This window comes from Protopterus annectens, chromosome 13.part0 (genome assembly GCF_019279795.1).
Source record: "Protopterus annectens isolate FY-2018-M chromosome 13.part0, PAN1.0, whole genome shotgun sequence".
Lineage (NCBI taxonomy): Eukaryota > Metazoa > Chordata > Ceratodontiformes > Protopteridae > Protopterus > Protopterus annectens.
Window position 1 is genome coordinate 561,745,392 of NC_056747.1, and position 23,482 is coordinate 561,768,873.

A 23,482-nucleotide genomic window follows, 5' to 3' on the forward strand; every position below is an offset into this window, starting at 1 on the left:
AATTTACACAGAAAATGAATGAGAAATAGTTGATTCATACTCAAGCAATGATGGCATGCTTGCTTTAGTCATACTAAAACTAGATAAAAAGATGTACACTTTTACAAACACCTACTGGATACCAGGTATTGGGACTAAAACTGTGAAAAAAACATTTAGACACCATAACATTAAAGTCTAAATGTGAGTTACTATTAGCAGGTTATTTTTAATTGCATCTTGTCCTCTACTGATACCACAAGCTCCAAGCCCTTCAGGATATCCCCTGTTGCCAAGCACTTGAACAACTACATAAAAGACAGAAACCTAAATGACATGGAAGGTATAAAATATTATTCATTCTTCCTGAAGTATTCTCCCAACTCTTACAGATTTGGCACACAGACTAGTTCTTTACTGGCCAATACTGATTAATGTAATGTTGACAGCATGCCCTATGTCTGAACACAATGCTATTTGCCTTCAATGTAACACTTAATACTGACCCCCTTAAACTTCTGCCAAAGACTACCTGTTTATCTAGTAACAGTATGAGGATTTAAATAATGTTTTCTAGATGAAATTAAGCTTTACCTAGATGCTAATAATAATGGTGATGTTTCAGATATTGTACTATGGGACACACTAAAGGTAGTCTTACATGGTAAAGTTAAAAGTTGGTATATAAATAAAAGGAAAGAGTGAGATAAAAAACTAGCAGGCATATAAAAAGAAACTGATGAACTAAAACTGACATCAAATGACAAATCTGCATTAGCTGACATATGTAAACTGAACAAGGAACATCAGGATATCGTGCAGCATAAAATATCAATAAATCTGGAAAAATTCAGATTACAATCCTACTCAATTAATCCCAAGAGCATGCACAGAATTGCGATTAGATCTAAATATTTAAATGAAAAAGTCATACAAAAGAAATGCTACACACTATTAGACTATCAAAGTTACAGATCTAAAAAATATTTTATCGTTTTAAAAACCATTACAAAAATATCTACAAGTGATAAAAGTAAAGGCAACTTTCTTGCTAATAATAATCAAAAGAAATTATCCAAACACAATATTAATAACACAGACAAACCCTTTTTCTTTAAAGAATTAAAGGAACAAATAAAAAATCTTAAGACAAAAAAGGCACCAGGGCTGGATGGTCTAATTCCAGACTTTTACAAAGTCTTACCTGATAAGATCTTGAAAATCTTAATGCATTCCAAGAAGTTAAAACTACAGCAAACATCCCTCCCACTTGGAAATTATTCCATCATCTCTCCCATCCTAAAACCAAATAAAGAGTCCAACCTTTGCGCATCATACAGGCCGTTTTTGCTTAACATTGATTACTATATATTCATGTATATCTTAGCAGAAAGATTAAATATTCTTTAAGTATTAATTCATGAAGACCAAGACAGGTTTATCAAAAACAGAAAGGTATAAGACAATGTAATTAGATTACTCTCCTTAATAGACTTATCAAACAAGAAAAAAATTAGCTTTATATTTTAAGCCTTGATATAGATAAAGATTTTGACTCCCTAAGTTGGGCATATTTGTTTAAAGCTCTGGAAAAAATTACAATTTCTCCCCAAACTTTATAGGATTAATTAAAAAACTATATGAAAAGTCCAGAGCCTATGTAAAGACTGGATCTTATCTATCTAGCCCATTCAAAATATTAAGAGGTAATAAACAGGGGTGCCCCCTCTCCCCATTACTCTTTGTCCTGGCTGTTGAGCCTCTTGCAAACTATGTTAGAAATAATGACAGCATTAAAGGATATAAAGTGTCAGACAAATTAACCCCAAGATACAACTGTTTGCCGATAACCTACTAATAACTTCTAACGATACTGAAAATTCAGTAGATCGCCTATTACATAATCTAGACTTCTTTGCAAGCATCTCTGGTCTAAAATTCAATCACAACAAAACTCGTACTTCTAGTGAATAAAAATGTTACTATGAAATTTAGATCAAGAAGAGACAAACTGGGAGGGCACACATATTAAACATCTAAGTGTCATTTCTGAATCTATTTATAAAAAAAATTGCTCACATCTAATTACCAACAACTTATAAACTCAATTACTAGTCTGACAGTTGGATGAGGCTCTTCTTCACATTTGAAGACAGACTAATTTTAAACAAAATGATACTGTTACCTAAAATTTTATTCACTGGCCAAGCTCTAATAATTCCCCCACCTGTCAAAATTAAACAGATAATTAATAACTTGTTAATCAACTTCCTTTGGTATCCCAAAAAAAAAACAAAAATGTCTCTTCTCTGTTACACCACAAGCTGGGATGAAAGAGGTATTGGGTTTCCAAATATTGATTTTTATTTAAATTCTGCATTTACTAACATAGTGTTGCTTTGGAATAATACTATTTATATATCATACTGAAAATCAATACATAAAACCTTACTTCTAAACAGTAAAAGGACATTTCTTGAACCATGTACTCAAACACATACAAATATCTTTATATGGATTTTAAAAATATAAAAAGGGAAAGGTCAAAATTTGTTCTCACACCTCTTATAAACCAAATATTGCTGTTTAAAAAGCTTATGTTTTCTACTCAAGTAATTAAGAATTTATTAATAATTATGTTTCCTACTGCTTACACAAATTAATGTTCGATATCTTTTGATACTTAGAAAATGTTAGAATTTAAGAAGGGTGACCTATTATATTGGAATCAATTTCTTGCAGCTAATAAAATAAGCTCTTCAGACTATTTCATCACCAGATGTAGTTTGTAAAACTGCAACTGGCTGGACATCCAAAGTTGTAAGAGTTTTATACATAATAAGCCTGTACCCTCATTAGAGGCATACAATAAGTGTAAGTTAAAAATCTTGTATTTTATCTCAACAATTATTAAAGGCTTACCCAAGAACACTTCATACATATCTGTTATTTATAAAATTCTCAGAAATGACTTTAGCAAAACAGATGTTTCCTTTTGGAATTACTCAAGTGAAGTTAATAGACATGTACTCTCAGAAAAAGATAAAAAACTTTGTTTACAGCTGGTGAAGGAATCCACATATTCCCTATTCTGGCGTGTATACACATGGAAATTTTTACATAGATTTTTTTTTTTACCCCACATAGACTAGCAAGAAAGATGAAATGAAATGCTGGAGATGTGGACACCTGGATGTTGACTGGATGCATATGGTTAATTGTAAAATAATTTCCCCATTTTGGCTAGACTTTATCTTTGTAAAGCTCTGTGGAATGACAACTGTATAATTTCTGACTCCCTTATCCTTTTCAGTGTTCTGGTTCCTGAAGTCATTCCGAAAAAACAAACATTTTTACTGTGTCTATCCTCTCTATAGCAGCGAAATTTGTTACTAAAAATTGGAAATCCCAATCTACTCCGGTCTTTAAACTTGAGTTTATTCATCTTGTGAAATACATTTGTAAGAATGAGATTGCTACTATACAAGCAAGGACTAACACCACAACTCATTTAATTCTTCTTCTTCTTTCAGCTTTTCCCAGTTAGGGGTTGCCACAGCGGATCACAGCTCATTATTTAATTGCTTGGACAAAATTGTTGAATCTGTTAGAGAAATATTAAGTTCTCCTACATATATTACCTTTTTAGTTGTTCTGGACATTGTATATAATTTGTTTTTTCTTGTTACTATACTGTTAAGTTAATGTGTTATAAAATGAATAACATTTTGGAAAAAAAGAGAACATGCAGCAGGATTTAAAGAAGATTTTATTACAAAGTCAAAACTAAGGAAAGAAAATAATATTAATGATGACTTTAATGCCAGAATAGGGACATAATGAGAGTGCATGAGAACCTTTGGAAAAATTATGTGGAACCCAAGGTAAACAAAAATAGGATAAAAAAAAAAAAAAAAAAAAAAAAAGGAAAAATACTGAAACTGGTTTAATTCTGTAATTTGATATTGCTGAATACAATAGAAGTAACTTGACAGTGATGTACATTTTGCAAACAAATCATATATTGTTTTACAGTGTCAAAATATCTGACATCTCAGTGTAAGCTGAAATTAGATGCAAGACCAGGCAGACATCATCTAATGTTGATAATAGGGTGGGACTGAGTAATGTAGGTAAAATAAAAGGGTTATATGAAATAGTTCTCATCTACAAATAAAAGAAGATGCAATGTCCTAACTGAATCAGTCATTAAAGAGTTAAATTAGAAACTTAACAATGGGCAGGGAAACTTACTGAACTAATAAGTGTTAACATTTATGAAAGGGAGGAATTTAACAGAAAAAAGAGCAAAGTGGCAGTTTGATGAAGAATATGAAAAGGAAATATGGAAATATTGAACTGCAATAAAAAGATAAAATTAGAAGAATAGCTGGACAGAGTTATAAAGATATGCAGAGACAGGGGTCCAGGGAAGTAAATATTCTGGGAAGAAATATCCAGGGAATTGTTATGGCTAGGATTGTATAGGCCCTAGGTCCAATAGCCTAGTACCAACCTATGAACCTATAAATTAACAGCTTACAGAAAATGCATATGGCAGAGAAAAATACTACGCATGCTTCAGTTAGAAGATAAGTAGTGTTAGCTTCATCAAATAAAGTAATGTTTTAGCATAAAGTATGGTTTGGTGTAGGACAGTCACAGAAAATGGATTTAAGAAAGGTGAAAATTTATGAAAAAACATTCTAAATTGTAATTATTAGGCTATTCAATTACTGAGCAGAACTGGATTTTGATGAGAAGCAAGTCTGAAATGTTTATAATTGAAAACAAGAAGCTTAAAAGGACTACACAGCGTGATGTAATAAGCAATGACAATATCTATCAAATCCTCAGAAGTGGACTGAGGTGTTAAGTATGCTTTGAGGTGGAGCTTAGAGGAAAGGACATTTATAGACTAATGGGCAGGAGGGATTTCTGTTTTGATATAAGAAAGGTTCTCACGATAACCTAAACATGTACTGAAAAGTAACACACTGGAAGAAAATTCCCTTAAAATATTCTCAATGATTCTCTTGCAAGATTTGAAAAGCAGAGATGCAAGAAAATACTCTATATTTTACTCACTTTGCATATACACACAGGTCATCCTTAGATACTTGTTTACTTTTACAGTGCACGCTTGAAAAATACATGAAGATCAGAAAACAAGTATTTTATTTATTTATGGAATTCAGATCTATACTTCATGATAAACAAGTTGTCAAATAATACCCGATAATGTCACATCTAAAATGAAGAAAATTATATTTAAGAGGGGGTTTTCAGAGAATAGTGGAAGAGCTGAGCTCTAAGCCTACAGGGACACAATAAGTTCATGACGACTGGACAATTAACATCAACATTCAGAACAAATAAAGTAGTGAGGCGGGTTAGCATTCTTGTTCTCTGGTTGTTTTGGATTTGTATGCACACTTAGTTGTTAAGCTCATACATGATGAGACAGATCAGCCCATATTCAGGAATACTGCTTGCCTAGCAATAGGTTATATAAATTCCTAATCGTAAGCCGTACTTAACAGGCATAATGCTAAAGAAGATCTGGATTAGAAAGAATAAAGGTGTCAGCTGAAATGAAGTGCACAATGTTACCCCAAGCTTAATAACATGGAGAATTTTAAAGGTTATTTAGAAAATAAAAAAAATGTTGACTGTGTGACATTACTTTTAGAATTTTTACTTAAACAGGTTTTCAAATGTCTTTTCATTCTAAACAGAAAAAAAGCACTTGTATATGAAGTTGTTCCTGCATATTTTTGTATTTATGTACGTTGACAGTACAGCTGCATTAGAAATTCACCATAACATTAGATATTTGAGTAGCAGGATCACTACTGCACATGCATTATGTATGATAGGATTTCTGTCACAGGCAGATGTCTACACCAGACAGAATTCTAAACCTGCACTGACAAACCTTCTCTCACTGCCAGGTTACATTCCATGCTCAGGACATAACCTGACCTCAACCATAATGTGAAGTATGACCCAAATCCATTTTTACTCATTTTTTCAGGTAGTCACCAGCAGACTTGCCAATACCTCCTAAAACTAAAAGACAGAAGATGTTAACAGAATCAAAAGGGTAGGACCAATTCCCTTCGGGGTAAGCCCTAAAACATGCCAGAAAAGTTATTCACAACCTTACTCCAAAGCAATGGAATCCAGATGAGAAGGGAGAACCTAGGTATCCTTACCCCACTAAAATAACTATATACAACTGTAGACAAGAATGGTTGATCCTTCCTTCAGCCCATAGCCTAGTAACACTGAAGACTACTGAAACCAGCATAACAATAGTCTGCCCCTCTTTTTTCATTTAGATCACAGAAGACAAATACAGTGGGGTAAGGTGGGTTGGAGCTTCTCCTTTGCCAGTGACCATATTCTACTTGCACATACATCATTATGGTGAATTCCTTAAATAATATTACTTTCATCATAGGGATAACTGCTGCACTGCAGTTCCATCTTATGGGAGAACAAGCAGTAGTACTTGCAGGAGGCCTGATCCCAAACTTAGGAAGATGCTACATCAACTCTTTCAGCACTGCTACTGCAAAGCTTGCTCTGCTCTTAAACTGGGCATTCAATATGCAGTGTTTGAATAATGTGTGACTGGAGGTCCAGGTGTCAAATTTTCAAATACTTTGTGGAAACATTTTAAGATCGCCAATGTGGTAGCAGTTTGTCTGGCAGAATGCACACTAAATTCTGTCATCCAGGGTCTATATCATGTTGTCGAACTCTTAAAAGTTCAAATGTCATATGGTCGACACCATATGATCGAACTTTTAAAAGTTTGAACGTTTCAACGGAAATCTCCGTAAAGTGTGGAATGGGAAGATTTAGCTTTTCTGCACTGCAGTGTGATCTTGGAGTTGGTATATTTAAAGAGCGGGGAGTGTGTGGGGCACAGCCCCCCACATGTGGTGTCGACCATATGACGTTCAAACTTTTAAAAGTTTATGCAATAAAGATGCGCCATCCAAGGTCTTCTCACAATGGTTATAAAAAGTAGACAATTAACCAGCCACTAGTTAATGGTCTGGCTGGATACTGATCTACCCTCTTTTTCACAGCATGAATAAGACAGAAAAGATGATCTGACAGCCTGATGTCTTTAGTTTTGTTATAGGGTATTTAAATTGGGTGTAAGCATCCATGGTATACTGATCAGCTTTCCTCTTTATTAGCAGGTTTAGATTGAAAAACTGGCAGCTGAATGGACTAATTCAGAGTTAAGCTAGTCAACTCTGAGAATATTTCAGGCTGGATGGGAAGGCTAGTCTTGAGAAAGAACCTGTTCTTATAGAATACTGAGTACAGCTGCTTTCACAATAAGGTCTTGTACCTGGGAAGCCCTCTAGATGAAGTTATTGACACTAGAAGCAGTGCATTCGAGGAAAGGAAATTCAGGCTGGCTGAACTGGCTGGTTTTGAAGGTAGGAGGGTCAGTTTTCATGTAACAAAATTCATATCCCAGACTAAATGAATGGGTCTCTTTCAAGGTCTGAGGTGAAGGCACCCCTAAGTAAAGGTTTCACAATGGTAGTGGCAAAGAGTGGAGAGTAAAGGGTGAGACAAGCTTTGCTTGACTGAGAAAAAGACAAGTCCCTAGAAAAGATTCTGGAGGGTATTAGAATATTTCTAAAATGATAGATTACTTATGGTTTTAACCGTTGCCTGCAATACTAGACCAAGAACAGTGCGGACTTCCACAAGTAGAATTCACAGTGTATGCCTACCTGGCATCTTGAGTGATATCAACCAATTGCTGGTACAGTAGGTGCCTCAAAGCCAGTAGCCAGAAATCCATGGTCTCAGAGGACTTCAGAGATGGTGATACATTTGAGTGCCTTCTATTGAGTCAGAAGGTTCGGTCTAAAAGGTGGAACCCATGAGCCCTCCATGCTATCGAAGAAAACCAAACTTGCCTTGGGCAGATGTGGGCTACAAGTGTAAGGTTTGCTTTATTGAAATGAGAGGGAAGGGTGCAGAGCACACCTTGTTTCTACTTTATTGAGAAAACTAATTCCTTCAGTCTTCCTGCAAAGTATGTAGTGAAAAAAGTGTAGAAGGTTGATGAATATCCCAGGCTGAAAGAGATGTAGCCTTGGCATCCTAATTTGTTTGATATCTTGAGAAGCATGCTAATAATTTTAATACATACTGCGCTGTCAGGCTTCTTATTGGGTGGTTTACCAGGACATTTTGGTTGCCTCAAATATATACTGCCAGTAGGTACATACTTGTACTGATGGCTAGTTCCCAGAGTTTCATTGCTAGCCTCCTTACTTATCAGTTCACTAATGCTTATTCTGAGGTTGTCTGGTCACACAGTTGGACTGAAAGCTTTGAGAGCATACATAACCTCCTTTACATTTATGAACCTTCTTTTCTTGTCATCTTGACATGTTTCCACATACACCCCCCCCCCAGTCAAGTATGAGGTAATTTTGGTCAGTTGCTGCCTGGTCCCTGAGGTGGCAAAAGGAAAACCAGAGCTCCATACCCCAGCTCCCTCAAACACACATACCCTCACCATACCCCCTAACTCACTACTGATTGCCCATCTCAACATTCGGAGTATAAAAAAGGTTGCCCAGCTACATGCTCTCTTGATGTTCATTCATTTGACATCCTATGCCTCACTGAAACTTGGCTAAAACCAGCGACACTAGACAATGAAGTCATACCACCTGGATACAATATCCTAAGGCTAGACCGTACAGCTAACAAGGGTGGGGGCTAGCTATCCTTTACAAATCTGAACTAAAGGTGACCTCTGTAGACTCCAAACCACCTCTAGATAGTAATGCTGAGTGAATTATTTCCAAGGTTCAGCTCAATAAATATAAAGCCATCTATATCATGTGTCTATCTTCCCCCACGAAATAATACTAATACCCTTGAAGACATCCTTAGCTGGCTGTCCACTAACTATCCCCAAGAAACCATAGTCCTCGGCAACTTTAATATCAATTGGAAGAACTGTACCACTGAACAACCTACTACCCAAATTAACCTATATGGTTTTACCCAAACCATTACCTCCCCCCACAAGGACCAACAAACCCAACAACAAAGACAGTACTTTAGACTGGATTCTCATTAACAGTCATCACCAATTATACAAGGTAGGGACCCTCCCTGACAATGTAAATGACCCCTCTCTCGTCTTTACAATTAGGCATAAGACTGACATTCCTAACCTAACCACCTATAAGACAGTAAGGAGCAACAAAGATTTCAACCATGACATCTTCCAAAGTGAACTGAGGGCATCTGATTGGTCGGCCCTAAAACATTTTCCACTGGAGGAAGCAGTAAAATACTTTAACACTAAATTCTTAGCCATTTTAGACTGCCATGCACCAATACGTACTATTAGAACTAAGATTAAACCGGCCCCATGGAACTCAAAAGTAACCAAACAAAAAATCCTACTTGGAAATAAAGTCTAGGCCAAATGGCATACTACAAAAAGCCCTGCAGATCATATAAAATTTAGACAGTTAAGAAATGCTACAAAAAAAAGCCAATCTGTTAGATAAAAGAAACGTTTACTATCAACTCCAGCAAACCCATCAAAACAAACCTCAAATGTTTTGGGCAGGCATCAATAAACTTTTATGCCCTTGTCGTTCTGTCACACCAACCCCATCAGGCACTAACTATGACAATCCCAAACAAACTGCCAATACCTTTAACACTTTCTTTACAGAGACCATCCAATCTCTTGCCAACCAACTATCTCCTGACAGCTCAAGCCTGACTACTGCTATATCCAGCTTACTCTCATTTCACTTTCAACCTGTTCCTAGATCCCTTGTCTGTACCCTTATTCAGAAACTCAAACCAACCACCCCCTCAGCTGATCTACTACCTGCAGAATATTTACAAAAAGCTACAAAAGCCATAGCTTATCCCATGTCCACCCTGACTAATAGAACTATAACTGAAGGAACCATCCCATCTATCTGGAAAATTTCACATATCCCCTACATAAAGGTAACTCCAATGAGTTAGCAAACTACAGACCCGTAGCTATACTATCACCCCTGGCAAAAATTATGGAAAAATGTTTAGATAAACAACTGCTAAACTACCTTACCCAAAACAACCTACTAGCTTGTCAACATGGTTTTAGGCCATTTCACAGCACCACCTCTGCCCTCTTATCCTTCACTGATTGCATAAAAAAATTGTAATAACATTCTTTCCTCAGCCCTGTTTATTGATCTCTCTAAAGCCTTCAATATGGTTAACCATCAGCTACTCATAAACATACTTAAAACCCTCTCACTAGGCTCACTGGCCATACAATGGTTCCAATCCTACTTAAACAATAGACAACAGGCTGTACTATGGGAAAATAACTTATCCACCCACCTTCCCATTGCCCTTGGTGTCCCTTCACGGCTCTATATTAGGTCCTCTCCTATTTTCTATTTTTATTAATGACCTACGTTCAGTAATTCCACAAGCTACCTGTATCCAATATGCAGATGATTCCACGTTAGTCTGCTCAGCCACTTCTCCATCTGATCTACAGTCTCTAACCCAAATGGTGTTCAATACAGTCAAAAATAGCTTCTACACTGTTGCCTCCTCTTGAACCCCAAAAAACCAAAACTTTTACTATTCACTCCAACTCTTAGGGCCTCCTCACTTAACTTTACTGTTATATCAAACAATGGTACTATCATATCTCCTGATCCCACTACCAAACTACTAGGGGTATTAATTAACAACCTTAACTTCGACGCTCATATTAACAGTACAATAAAAACAGTAAAAAAAAAAAACCTCTGCTCCCTTTATAGGATCAAACCCTTCCTGACTCCATTAGCTAGGAATATCGCCTGCACCCATTTAATCTCTACTCTCCTCTATGCCTCCCCTATATTTACTAACTTGTGTAAAAATAACCTTAACAAGCTAGCAATCTCCTATAACAATATTGCCAGATTTACCACCGGCTCTGCTTACTTTCAGAACCCATCGCTGTCATTATCTAGAACTAAGATGGCTAGAGTTACCAAACCAACTACCAAATAACCAAATAACAGTTGCATACAAGATCCTGTATCAACCTACTAATACCCCAATACTTACCAACCTTATCACTCCCTATGATAATATTAAGACCCTATGCTCTTCAGACTACTTGTACAACTAAGCAAAACCAATATGGGTGGTGACTCCTTGTTCTCCAACACCGTTGGCAAAACCTGGAATTCACTCCCTAGTGACCTGACGTTGCTTTCCTCAATAACACTTTTTAAAAACAAACTATACCTCAAAACACATTGGTTATGCCCTTGTGCTAACCCTGGCTAACTTCCGCACTTACCACTGGGTACATAGTACTCTTTCTGTACCAAGTAGGTGCTTTTCTGTTAACCTTTAAACAGTGTGTGTTTTCATATATTAACCTCATGTCATTCCTAACATCTTCCTGTATTATTCCCTAAATCATCATATATTAACCTCATGTCATCTCTAACATCTTCGCGTATTATTCCCTAAATCATTTAATGTATAAAGAATCTTAAAAAAGAAATGTAAAGAATTGTTTAAAAGATGTACCTGTATTTTTAGAATCAGTCATGTAAAATAACTATTATTTGTGTTCATTGGAGCTTTTCTCCCCGGGCCTCTGCTGAAAATGGACATATATCCAGGTGGATCAGCCCGGTCAACAAATGTAAAATAAATAAAACAAAAAATACATGTCAATGATATGAAGCACCCATCAGAGGGGTTTCCTATTTACAAAGAAAATCAATTACATCAGTTATTCATAAGTAATTACTAGGCTAATGACCTTATAGGGCTTTTTTAAGCCTAGCCATGTTTCCCAAATATATTTGACAGGTTTTAATACCACTCATTTTATTGGGGAAATAGTTTGGGTATGGCTGATCCAGCATTTACATGCTTCCTCTATCTAATAGGGACAGAAATAGCAGATCAAGGGTAAATTTACGATTCTCCATCCACTGATCCAAGTTGCACTTGAATAGGTGCAGGGAGGAATTCTGCTTTACATGGATGAGAAGTCCATTTCTGAGAATGGGTAGTTCTCTAAGACACATACCTTTCCTTCCAACATGTCTTTTTCAGGAATGGTAATACTGTTCTCAAAAGCTCCTTAGAAACCACACGGTTTTCCTCACATTCAGCCATGAATGATGTGCCATCAGGACAGATGTAAGCATGTACTTCAAAGTCTAAGAAAGACAGGGCTGTTAGAAAGGGTTTGTTCACATTGTGCAGAAAGAACTGGCTCATCAACACTGTCCATAGACACAGATATCCTGCACTCCATTGTGCTTACTATTATCCTCATGAAGACTCTGGAGTAGAAAGGATCCAGAGTTTGTTTCTGCAGAGCCAGAGAAATACCCAGGGACCTATAAACATTAGTGGTGTATGTCAGAGTCTCTAGCAGTACCTTCTGTGAAGTCACTTCCATTAGTGTGTCTAGATGACAAGTCAGCACCTGCTGCAGAGGCAAAAGTTGGGAGTAGTAGAACCAGAGCTGTAGATGTGGCTGCCTATGAAGCACTGACTAAAATTACAGGAACAGCAGCTTTGGATACCTGGTATAAAAGGTGCATAGCTGAAATGGTGAAAGCAGTAGCAGAAGAACTTCAACCAAGATGCGTAGCCGAAATGGTGAAAGCAGTAGCAGAACAACTTTGACCATCAAATGCATGCATGTAGCAAATGTCATCCTGCTGTGGTACAGCTGAATTTATGAAGCGCCTGAATGAATCTTGAAAGTTGGAAGCCCAATTCCTGCCACCAAAGGGAAAAAAATTGACAGATATGAAGGTAAATCTAGGTTCTGGTTCGGAAAACTGAAAGAAGCCAGTCATCACTGGACTCTGTACTCGCAGACAGTGATGGAATATGTGGGGTCAAGTACAGTGTCAGACATCCAGCCTACTACTACTGCAATAGAGATGGTTATCCAATAGCTCTGCAAGGTAACCAGCCCTGATAGTGTGGTTGACTGTGATCTAAAAATGTGCTTCCTAACCCTCCTAGGTACCTTTTTTGATAAAAAGAGAGATTTTACAACTGTAAAAGTTCAAAGAAATTCCCCAAACAAAATAGATATAGAACATGGTAGTCTTCAGTAGAATTAATTCCCCATTTGCACTTTTGTTGGCGGCTTCTTTTGCAGGGCACTGCAAAAGGTCCAATTTGCAAAATCAAAATTAAAGTACGGCAAAAAGAAAAAGTAAAGTAATGGTTACCAATCATTCTGAATGAATTCTACCAGTGGCAAATTATGGTGGTGGCCAACAACACTACGTAGTTTTTTCCAATATGAACAAAATACTGCATAGAAGACCACTACAACTGTAACTCTGTGTTTGTGGTTTATGGTGTTTTCTGTGATGCTCCTCACTTAAGCAACCCACCTAGAAAACTAAGTTATCATAATTTATGAATAAAAGGCAGCTTTGTATTAGAACACTACCCCCACTGGCATTTCTGCACAGACATGGGTGTGGCGGAAATGACTGACATGGCAGGGGATGTCTGACGTGGCATGTTAATCACACACGATTGACAAGCCATGCAGATTTGCCAGTGTCATTGCGAACATTCATTGTGTGGTAGTACTGTGCAGTTCTCATCAATGTTCATTCTGGCGGAGTTCTTTTCTTTTTTAGTCCAATTTAAAAAAAAAAAATCTCCAGCCATACAGAAGTTACAGTTGCCTGCTCAAATGGCCACAGATTTTAGCAAATACTACACTTAAGAGCAGATATCTTTCTAGCTGGAAGTTTTATAAAAATAGCGTAAATACTTCGAAAAGCATGACTGACCAGTAGGTTAGTATTATACAACTCCCCACGATGCATGACTAGGTCAATGCATTTTAGTAGAAGAAAACAAATCATCTCCAACAGTAATCCATTAAAGAGTTTTTTGTGTCCTTGCTGCCCCCCCATCATTGGATGAAAAAGTTGTATGAAATGAATATGAACATAACTGCAATCAGACTAGAATCAAATGAAGACATTCCCTGCATTCACTACGCTACTTCAGATATATCTTTAATTATTTGGAGTTATGTTTGTCCCTTACAGTATTAATAATTGTTGTTGCAGTAAATTTTTCTGTTGTGCTAGTAGAAGCTAAACAACTTTGGGAACTTTAATATGCCGCACGGTTTTGTGAAAATAAGCTGATCTGTGTATGAGCATTTTCTGAAAAAAATCACATATTTTATTTTTAAGATTGTGCTACGTGTACATCACTGTTTGTATGCAGATTTACAATACTGACAAAAGATTTGTGAGACAGTGAAGCAATAATTTAAGTCTGAAAGCCAGAAGTGTTTGAGAAGCAAGAGTGGAAACATTAAAGCTGTGCTGTCAAATCACTTTGAATCCATCCATCCATCCTCAACCCCATTTTGCTCATGGGGTTGGGGCATCACCACCGGGTGGCTAGCCCTGCTACAGTAATTCATTTATATGGCCAATTTTAGTGTGTCCAATCCACCTACTGCATGCCTTTGGAATATGGGAGGAACATGCAGAAATCACTTTGAATAATAGTCTTTTATTTTAGTTCTATTGAGGATTTTGAGGTATGGTGGTGGGGTCAGGGTTAAGCTACATATTTTCCCAAAACGTTTGTATTTGCACGTTTCTGTTGATGCAGGGGTTTTAAAAGTCTGAATGTATTTTCCTTAACTGTGTTTGGTTCTACACACATTTCAAAAGCCTTAGATTAAACTTGTGTAAGGCAGTATGTGGCCATAGAGTGGGGCTAAAATTCTACATAATTGCGTTATACAGACAGAATAGGTGGCTGTTCAGATGGACTTAATATGATAGTGGAAAAGGAAACTTATCACTAGTGCATTATGGAATGGCTGGGGGATGCTGGGGCGAAAGAGAAGTGTGTATGTTGCTGTCACTGATGTAGAAGTCTTCTCTGCCTAGGGCACAATATGGTCAGTTATAGAAGCACTCAAATTTAACTACTGCCAATGAAGATGAATAATTCAGTGTTTTGAATATTCATATGGTGGACGCAGATTTTATGTTTATTCACATGTACGGAAGCAATACATATCATGCGCATGGGGTTGGGTGGGGTTTGGGCGGTCCTTGCTACTGCGCATCTGGTGGGGTAGTGTTCTAATACAAAACCTAAAAGAAAAGTATTAATAAAGGTTTCCTGCACAGTGCATTATACAGACATGCCGCTGTATGTTCAGCATTTAAGAAATTTTCAATTTTACTTTTCCAAAACAAGTGAAACCGGACATGGCAGGTGTCTTGAAACCTAAACCTTTAAAATAGCAGGTTTAATTAGTGCTTTGCAGCTTTAAGAAATGATAGTATTTTGTACAGTGTTTCTGACTGGTAAGTCAGTCAAATGTCCTTGGCTTTCAGCTTTTATCAATGCAGATACCAAGATTCTAAACTGCATGAAGAAGTTCTAAGCATTTAGAAAGACTAACCCTGCTTACCAGTTCTCATGGTTTATTTAAATACATAGAGTGTTGAACTTTGTGTTCAAAGCTGAGACAATAAGTTCCTAACCATTTGAGAAGACAAAAGGTTGAGAGGCTACAGGAATCATATCTAGAAAGCAAGACAATATAATATATTGATCAGGAATGTTCACTCAAAAAGAACAAGTAAAACTTCATACCACCTGCAATGCAGACTATGACAACAGTGGAAGCCATGATAGCATACAAAGTACTAGAGCATTTGCACCTTCCATAATCCACTGCCCATGAACTGGTGCTAATCTGTTCTCTGTTCAAAGAGCCCATGTATCTTATGTATACAGATTCTTAGTCTAAGATCTAAGATTCCCTAGAATTCCTCAGAGTTCAGGCAGTTAATAAAAAAAATACTGTACATATCCCACCTAACAACAGGTGGCAGAAATACTTTCTTTAAAAACTTTCCAATGTTCCACACCAGAGGTAAACCCCTCATTTGTAAGATCAAACCATAAACAAATTTCCCTGGACATCCATATCCCGTCCTCACTCCCAGCCAAGGAAATCACTGTAAAGAATTTCTCAAAAGCTAACTTTGCACTTCTCAAGACTGAGGTGGAATCCTTCAAAGCCCCTGGGCCAGAGGATAATACAGCCCAATCCGCAGAATCCTTTACAAATGCATTCTATGAGCACCTGCAGGAATGCATGGATCGTGCTATCCCAAATAAAACCAAGACTCACTCCTCCAAAAACAGGGGACCAGTCTGGTGGACCCCAGCCATAAATAAGCTATACAACAGAAGGAGGAAGCTACTACATGACAGAGTAAAATCCCAAAAAGGGAAGGCATCTCTGATCAGTATTAACAAGAAACTTCGATCCCTCATAAAATCATCAAAGGCCAGCTTCGAAAGAAAAATTGCCCTAGACACTAAAGATAATCACAAGGCCTTCTTTAGTTATGTCAGGAACATGGGCGGAAACTCCCAGATATGCTCTGAATTGTTGCATAACGGTACAAAATATACCGAACCTACAGACATAGCCAACATCCTGGCAGACAGATTCAGCGCAAACTTCTCCTCCCCTTCCCCCCCAAGGAGCAAATGCCTATCCCAACTGAATGTAACCTCCCTGACATCACAGATGTACAGGTGAAAGCTGCCCTCTCCTAAGCAAAAAAACACAGCAACTATGGGACCGGACGATGTCCCAGGCTTTGTCTTACACGAGCTCCAAGAAGAACTGAACCCTCACATTAAGTCACTGTTCAAACTTAGCCTTACTACAGGATCCCCTGGATATATCACTGCACTACCCTCACTGCTGATGATTTAAAAGGGATTATGCTACATGTAATGTGCTCTCAATGTTACTGAATAACTATTTCTCTCTCCTGTGCTTGTTCTCTCTCTTCTCTCTACCTATAGCTAATTCTACAGATTGTACTCCAGGGTTCCTGTCCATACCTAACCTAAGAGGCCCTGTGGACATCTCAATATATCCAGTATCCTGAATAGGAGTCTACACCCTTAAAACAAAGACTGTCCTCCCAGATATTTTTGGAAAGTATGTCCTATTATTGTATTGATTAAATACTACTCACCAGGACATTTTTTTACCCCAGCCAGGTAAACCAGCAGCCCCCCCCCCCTTTAGATTTGGCCTTTTCTCCTCTCTCAGTCCCACCTCTGTTCTGCCTTTATCCTTACTTATACCTCCCTGTTTCCTGCTTTTCATACTTAGTAAACCTCCAGTGTATTTCGTCTGTTTTTCTTTCCTTTTCCTGGCCACTAGGTGGCGCTCTTGTCAATTCATCTCCTACATTCACAATCATTAGTAAATCCTACTGCTCTTCTTATTGCTCCAACCTGATTTTTATTTGTTTTCTTTCTCAAACACATCTCATTTACCTTACCCAGTATTTTATTACTAACCCCCCATAAGTCTTCTCTACCTTTCTAACCCACCTTTACTTTTACACCTGTTCTCTACCTCTTGCCTGATTGTTTTCTGCAACTGGTCGTCTTGTTGTTCCCCGCTCCGTTCGCTACGCTCACTCCGCTCCCCTCCCTACCCCCAATTCCCACCCACCCCCAGGGGTCCTACCTTTATACTTCCCTAGACACACCCCCAATTAAACGGCAACCTATAACCTCTCTCCTACACGTCCACCAATTAATTCCTCACTCCTTCAACCACACCCTCTCTTGAAACCACCCCTCCTATTCCCTACAAACCTATAATCTCTAACCTCATACTCTATAAAAACATGCCCTTAACCCTTAAATCTCTCCTTCCTCTTCTTCTCCTAAACATCCTACTTTACTACTACACCCTTACCTCCTATGAAAATCTCAAACTTTACCAAACTCCTACTTCAACCAAACATACTACAACTACACTTCCCTACCCAAACAATCACATATTAATATACTAGCTACCTGTCCCTACCTCCCCCCTCTCTACCATAAAGCCCACCACTACAAACTCACAACCTCCAAAAGACTCATTCTAATACCAGTCAAATACACAAAACCCCTGCAACCACCCCAAACTCTTTTACTTATATATGGAGATATCCACCCCAACCCTGGCCCCAATACCCTCCAAAATCAAAGCCCTCCAAAACAAACTACCAACTATTCTAACCCACCCTTTTCCTCTGACTCCCTCTCTATTGCTCACCTTAATATTCGTAGTATTAACAACAAAGTCACTCAACTCCATGCCTTAATTGATTTTACGCCTTTGATATCCTCTGTCTCACAGAAACCTGGCTTAAACCCAGTACCAAAGACAATGAATTCACCCCCCCAGGCTATAGTACCTTAAGACAAGACCGTCCTAATAAAAAAGGTGGAGGAGTGGCCCTCCTGTTCAAATCCCAACTTCAGGTGGCTTTAATTAACTCCTTCCCCCCCACACCAGGAAATGCTGAAATTCTTTCCACCAAACTCCAAATTAACAAAACCAAAGCTATAAACATAATATGTTCCTACATCCCCCCAGGCAAGAACATCCACACCCTGGAAAATATCCTAAGCTGGATTTCTAGCAACTTCACCAGGAAACCATAATCTTAGGTGATTTTAATATCGACTGGAACTCCTGCATATCCCCCAAACCCACCACACACCTTAACCTCTTTAACTTTCACCAAACCATTAACTCTCCTACTAGAATACATAAATCCACCCACAAACAAACGATCCTAGACTGGATACTGACCAACAACAATCCCCTCTCCTATAAAACAGGTATACTCCCTGACAATATTAGTGACCACCTCCTTACCTTTATCACCAAACAAAAATGCAACATTCCTAAACAAACTACTTATCGAACTAAATACAACAAAACAGCATTCAATCTCACATCCTTTCAAACTGAACTCAAAGAATATAACTGGTCAACTCTAAAATACCTCCCAATAGATGAAGCAGTAACGCATTTCAACAACACCTTCTTACAAATTCTAAACCAACATGCCCCATCCCGGTTAGTCAGAATCAGATCCAAAGCAGCTCCTTGGCTCTCTGTTATAACTAAACAAACTATGAGAGCGAGAAATAAATCATGGTCAAAATGGAGATCCACTAAAAGCCCTACTGACCATCAAACCTTCAAACATCTAAGAAACAAAACAAAGAAACTTGTCATCCTAGACAAAAAAAACTACAACTTTCAATACCAACAAAACCAAAACCAAAACCCAAAAAAATTCTGGTCAGGAATTAATAAACTACTCCACCCAGGCAACACCAAAACACCTACCCCAGCTAGCTTAGCACAAAAACAACCTAACATCATAGCCAACACCTTTAACAATTTCTTCTCTCAAACTGTAAACTCACTTGCAAGCACCATGACTCCACCCCCCTCCCTCCAAACTACCCCCATCCCCAACAATACCTATACACTAAAACTTGAAACCGTCTCAACTACCTATATACAGAAACTACTTTCTAAACTAAAACCCTGCACCTACTCGGCTGACAAACTTCCAGCTGAATACCTTCAATTAGCTGCAAAAGAAATAGCCTACCCAGTATCCATCTTAATAAACAGAACCATAACAGAATCCAAAATTCCATCCTGCTGGAAAATCTCCCACATTATTCCACTCCATAAAGGAGGAAACTCTAATGAACTATCCAATTTTAGACCTATTGCCCTTTTATCGCCTCTATCCAAAATAATGGAACGCTGTATTCACCATCAACTTCTAAACTATCTCTTAAATAACAACTTGCTTGTAGACTCTCAACATGGTTTTAGACCCTACCACAGCACTACTACTGCCCTTCTCTCCTTCTCTGACACCATAAATAAAAATCGAAATAGAAACCTATTCTCATCTGCACTATTTCTGGACCTCTCAAAAGCATTTGATATGGTCAACCATCAACTTCTCCTCGATACCTTAAAATCTCTATCACTGGATTCTCAAGCATTACAGTGGTTCAACTCGTATTTGACTAATAGAAAACAAGCTGTCCTTTGGGACAGCCATCTATCCACTCAACTCCCTGTTACTATTGGTGTCCCACAAGGATCTATCCTAGGCCCCTACTTTTCTCCATTTTCATCAATAATTTGCCCAATTCCTACCAACATCCACATGTATACAATATGCAGATGATTCCACTCTCATCTGCTCTGCCTCTACCCCAGCAGAACTCCACTCCACTACCCAAGTAGTCTTTACTGCAGCAGAAAATTGGTTTCAACACATCTGTCTCCTCCTTAATCCCAAAAACCAAACTACTACTCTTTACCCCTACCTCTAAATCCACCCCTATCTCTTTTCTATAACATCCTGTAATGGCACTATCATCAAACCTGACAACTGCACTAAACTCCTAGGCGTCACCATAGATAACCAGCTAAATTTTGACTGTCACATTGATTTAACTATCAAAACTGTCAATAAAAGATTGGTGCCCTATACAGGCTAAAGCCCTATCTCACTTCAACCTCCCGAGTAGCCCTTGCCCAAACTCACCTTATCTCTACACTAACTTACGCCTCCCCCTCCTTTGTCAACTTATCTAAAGGCAATCTTCAGAAACTGAATACTGCCTACCACAGTATAGCCAGATTTGCCACTGGCTCACCTTTCCAAACTCACCACTGTCTTAACTTAAAGAAACTCAACTGGCTTGAACTCCCGAACCTTATACTCCTACAACAACTAATCATCACTTTCAAAATTCTTCATTACCCTCCAATATACCCATACTAAATAAACTCATCACACCTTATAAAAATCTCAAGACACTCAGATCAGCCAACAAGCTACTAGTTACTACCTTGAAATCTCATAACAAATCAGGTGATTCCCTATTTGCAAACACTATCGGTTCTTACTGGAATAAACTTCCCATTGAACTGACCTCCCTAACATCATGTCACCTTTTCAAAAAACAGATAAAAAACCACCTACTAATTCACTGGCTATGCCCCTGCTCCAATCCTGACTGAGCATAGTACTGTTCATTACTCTATCCAGTCTGCTACTTGCAATTCTTTCCACTCCCTTTCTTACCTAGACTAACATCCTCAGCCCCCTTCACTGGACCTTCACTCTTTTTCTCCAATCTTTTTGCCTACTTCACCGTATAGCCATCCTCTCTCTATTTTCTTTCCAGCCATACCTAGACCATCTTTATCCTACTACCATAGCATTTCATCTCTATCCTGCTTCCTCACTCTCCTTTTCAACTTGACTTTCATAACATCTAACTATGTTAAAATACTTTTACCCTACGTAACCATATTCTATCCACAATTTTTATCTATCTTTTTTCCCCTTTTTCCCATAGCTTTACTACCAATCTACCTGTTTACCTTCTAACTTGCTCTTTTAACACTTGTTACCATCAGTTTCTTTCCCTCTGCTAACTACCGAATCTGTCTTCTAGCCTACTGACCGATGATTAAATTATTTAGCTTGACTACAGATATCCTTTAACTCAACTTTGTATTTTTGTGCCTGAGCTTAACTCCTCAGCCACATAATGTGAACTCTGTTTGTTACCTACTTAAATTAGTCCAGGCAAACTGTATTTTGTCTCTGTACATTTTTGTTTTTTGTTTTTAAAAAATTGATTTATTTAGTAAAGTATTCCAAATGTATTGTCTTAGTCTGATAGTGGAGCTTTTCTCCTCGGGCCTCTGCTGAAAATGGACATGTATCCAGCCAGACTAGCCCGGTTAACAAATGTAAAATAAATAAAAAAAAAATAAATAAATAAAATAATCACGTTGCCAAAGTGGTTAGAAAGACCTTCTATATAGCCCACCTCATCACGAAAGGGTTCGCATCTAGATCAAGAGAGGTCATTGTGCCTCTCTACTCGTCACTCATCAGGCCCATAATTGAATACAATGCCCCTTTTGGGATGTACCTTACCTGACACCTGCAGCAACTGGCGAGACCCCAAAAGTACTTCACCAAGAAGATCATGGGCTACAAACAGATGTCCTATGCAGCTCGACTAAAGAAACTCCAGCTCTACTCAGTTGCTTACCGCCTACCCAGAGGCGATCTATGCCTGACGTACAAAGTCATGTCAAACCCAGAATTAATGGACATGCTCCACCTCAAAAAATCCAAGTCCCTTAGAGCTACACGCTCCAGGGACCTAAACCTCAGCACAAGCTGGAGGGACAGATTCATTTCCCAGAGGCTCCCCTCACTCTGGAATAGAATCCCAATTCATGTTAGACATAGCCCCTCGCTGACCCTCCAAGCGAAATCTGGACACGTGGATGGGAAATCGCAAATTCACCCCTGGGATCTCTTCTGTGTCCCTGCTAAACAGAGGCACAGTAAACTAATCTTAAAAGGGTACCTTCTGTGACCTACTTTACAGAGGCACAGTAGGCTAATCTAATAGGGAGGCGGAAGCCAAATACACTCTGGCTAGGCTTATAAATGCCCTAGGGCAGATAGCCTAGTACCTACCTATGAACCTAAATCCACACATGAAATTAGGGAAGCACAAGCTAGTTCAAGTCGAATCATCTTTATTAAAAACACACAAACAAGCAACCCAATCAGTAGTTAAAAAAAACAGAATTAAGTGTAGAAATTCGCCATTCCATTCATATACCTGTTTTAAACCTGTTTAAAAAACATTTTTAAAAGGATGGGAGTGGTTTACTTGGGTAGCTTTGTTGTAAAAGACAATTAGCATGTTTACTAGCTAAATACCCCTTCCCCCATATAGCAGCATGATATTTGACACAGTGCTGCCCTACTTCAAGCTGTGTGATTCCAGGATATGTTAAACTACACTATAGTAAACTAAACTAAAAGTTAAACAAAAAATTATACATCAATAATTGCTAGAACGTCCTGAACCATTTCATTGTACTATCAAAAAAGGAAAAGTTAACACAAGTCTCCAAAATTTCTTAGAAATCTTTTCTACCAAGATTCAGAAACATTTTTAACATAGCTCGCTTTCGTCTATTAGAACTTCTTCAGGCCTGTGTGTCAAGTGGGAAAAGCAACTAAAAATTAAAAGTTAAACAATATAGAATACTAAATTTTGTTGGTCCAAAAACAATACATATTAAAGAAAATGTAGTACAAAAAAACAAATCCTAAATAAAAAACTTAAACACTTGAAAATATATATGTACACAAGTCTATTCATCTCAAATGATAAATCTATTTTTTTTTTAACAAACAGCAGAGCTAGATTCCTTATAGCACATGCATTATTTTCATGACAGTTTAGCCTTTTTAGGTTGCAACATTTTAATGCACAGTGTTTGAACTTAACTACACACATATTGAGTATCATCAGCGATCTACGTTAAAAATGTTTCTGAATGTTGGTTAGGGTTGCCACCCCTCCATTTTTTTTCTGGACTATCCAGAAATCAAACTGATTCTCCAGCATACCTCTCAACCTCAGAGCAAAAAACTCAGGACAAAGCCTAAAATGATGGGGGGACAGATTT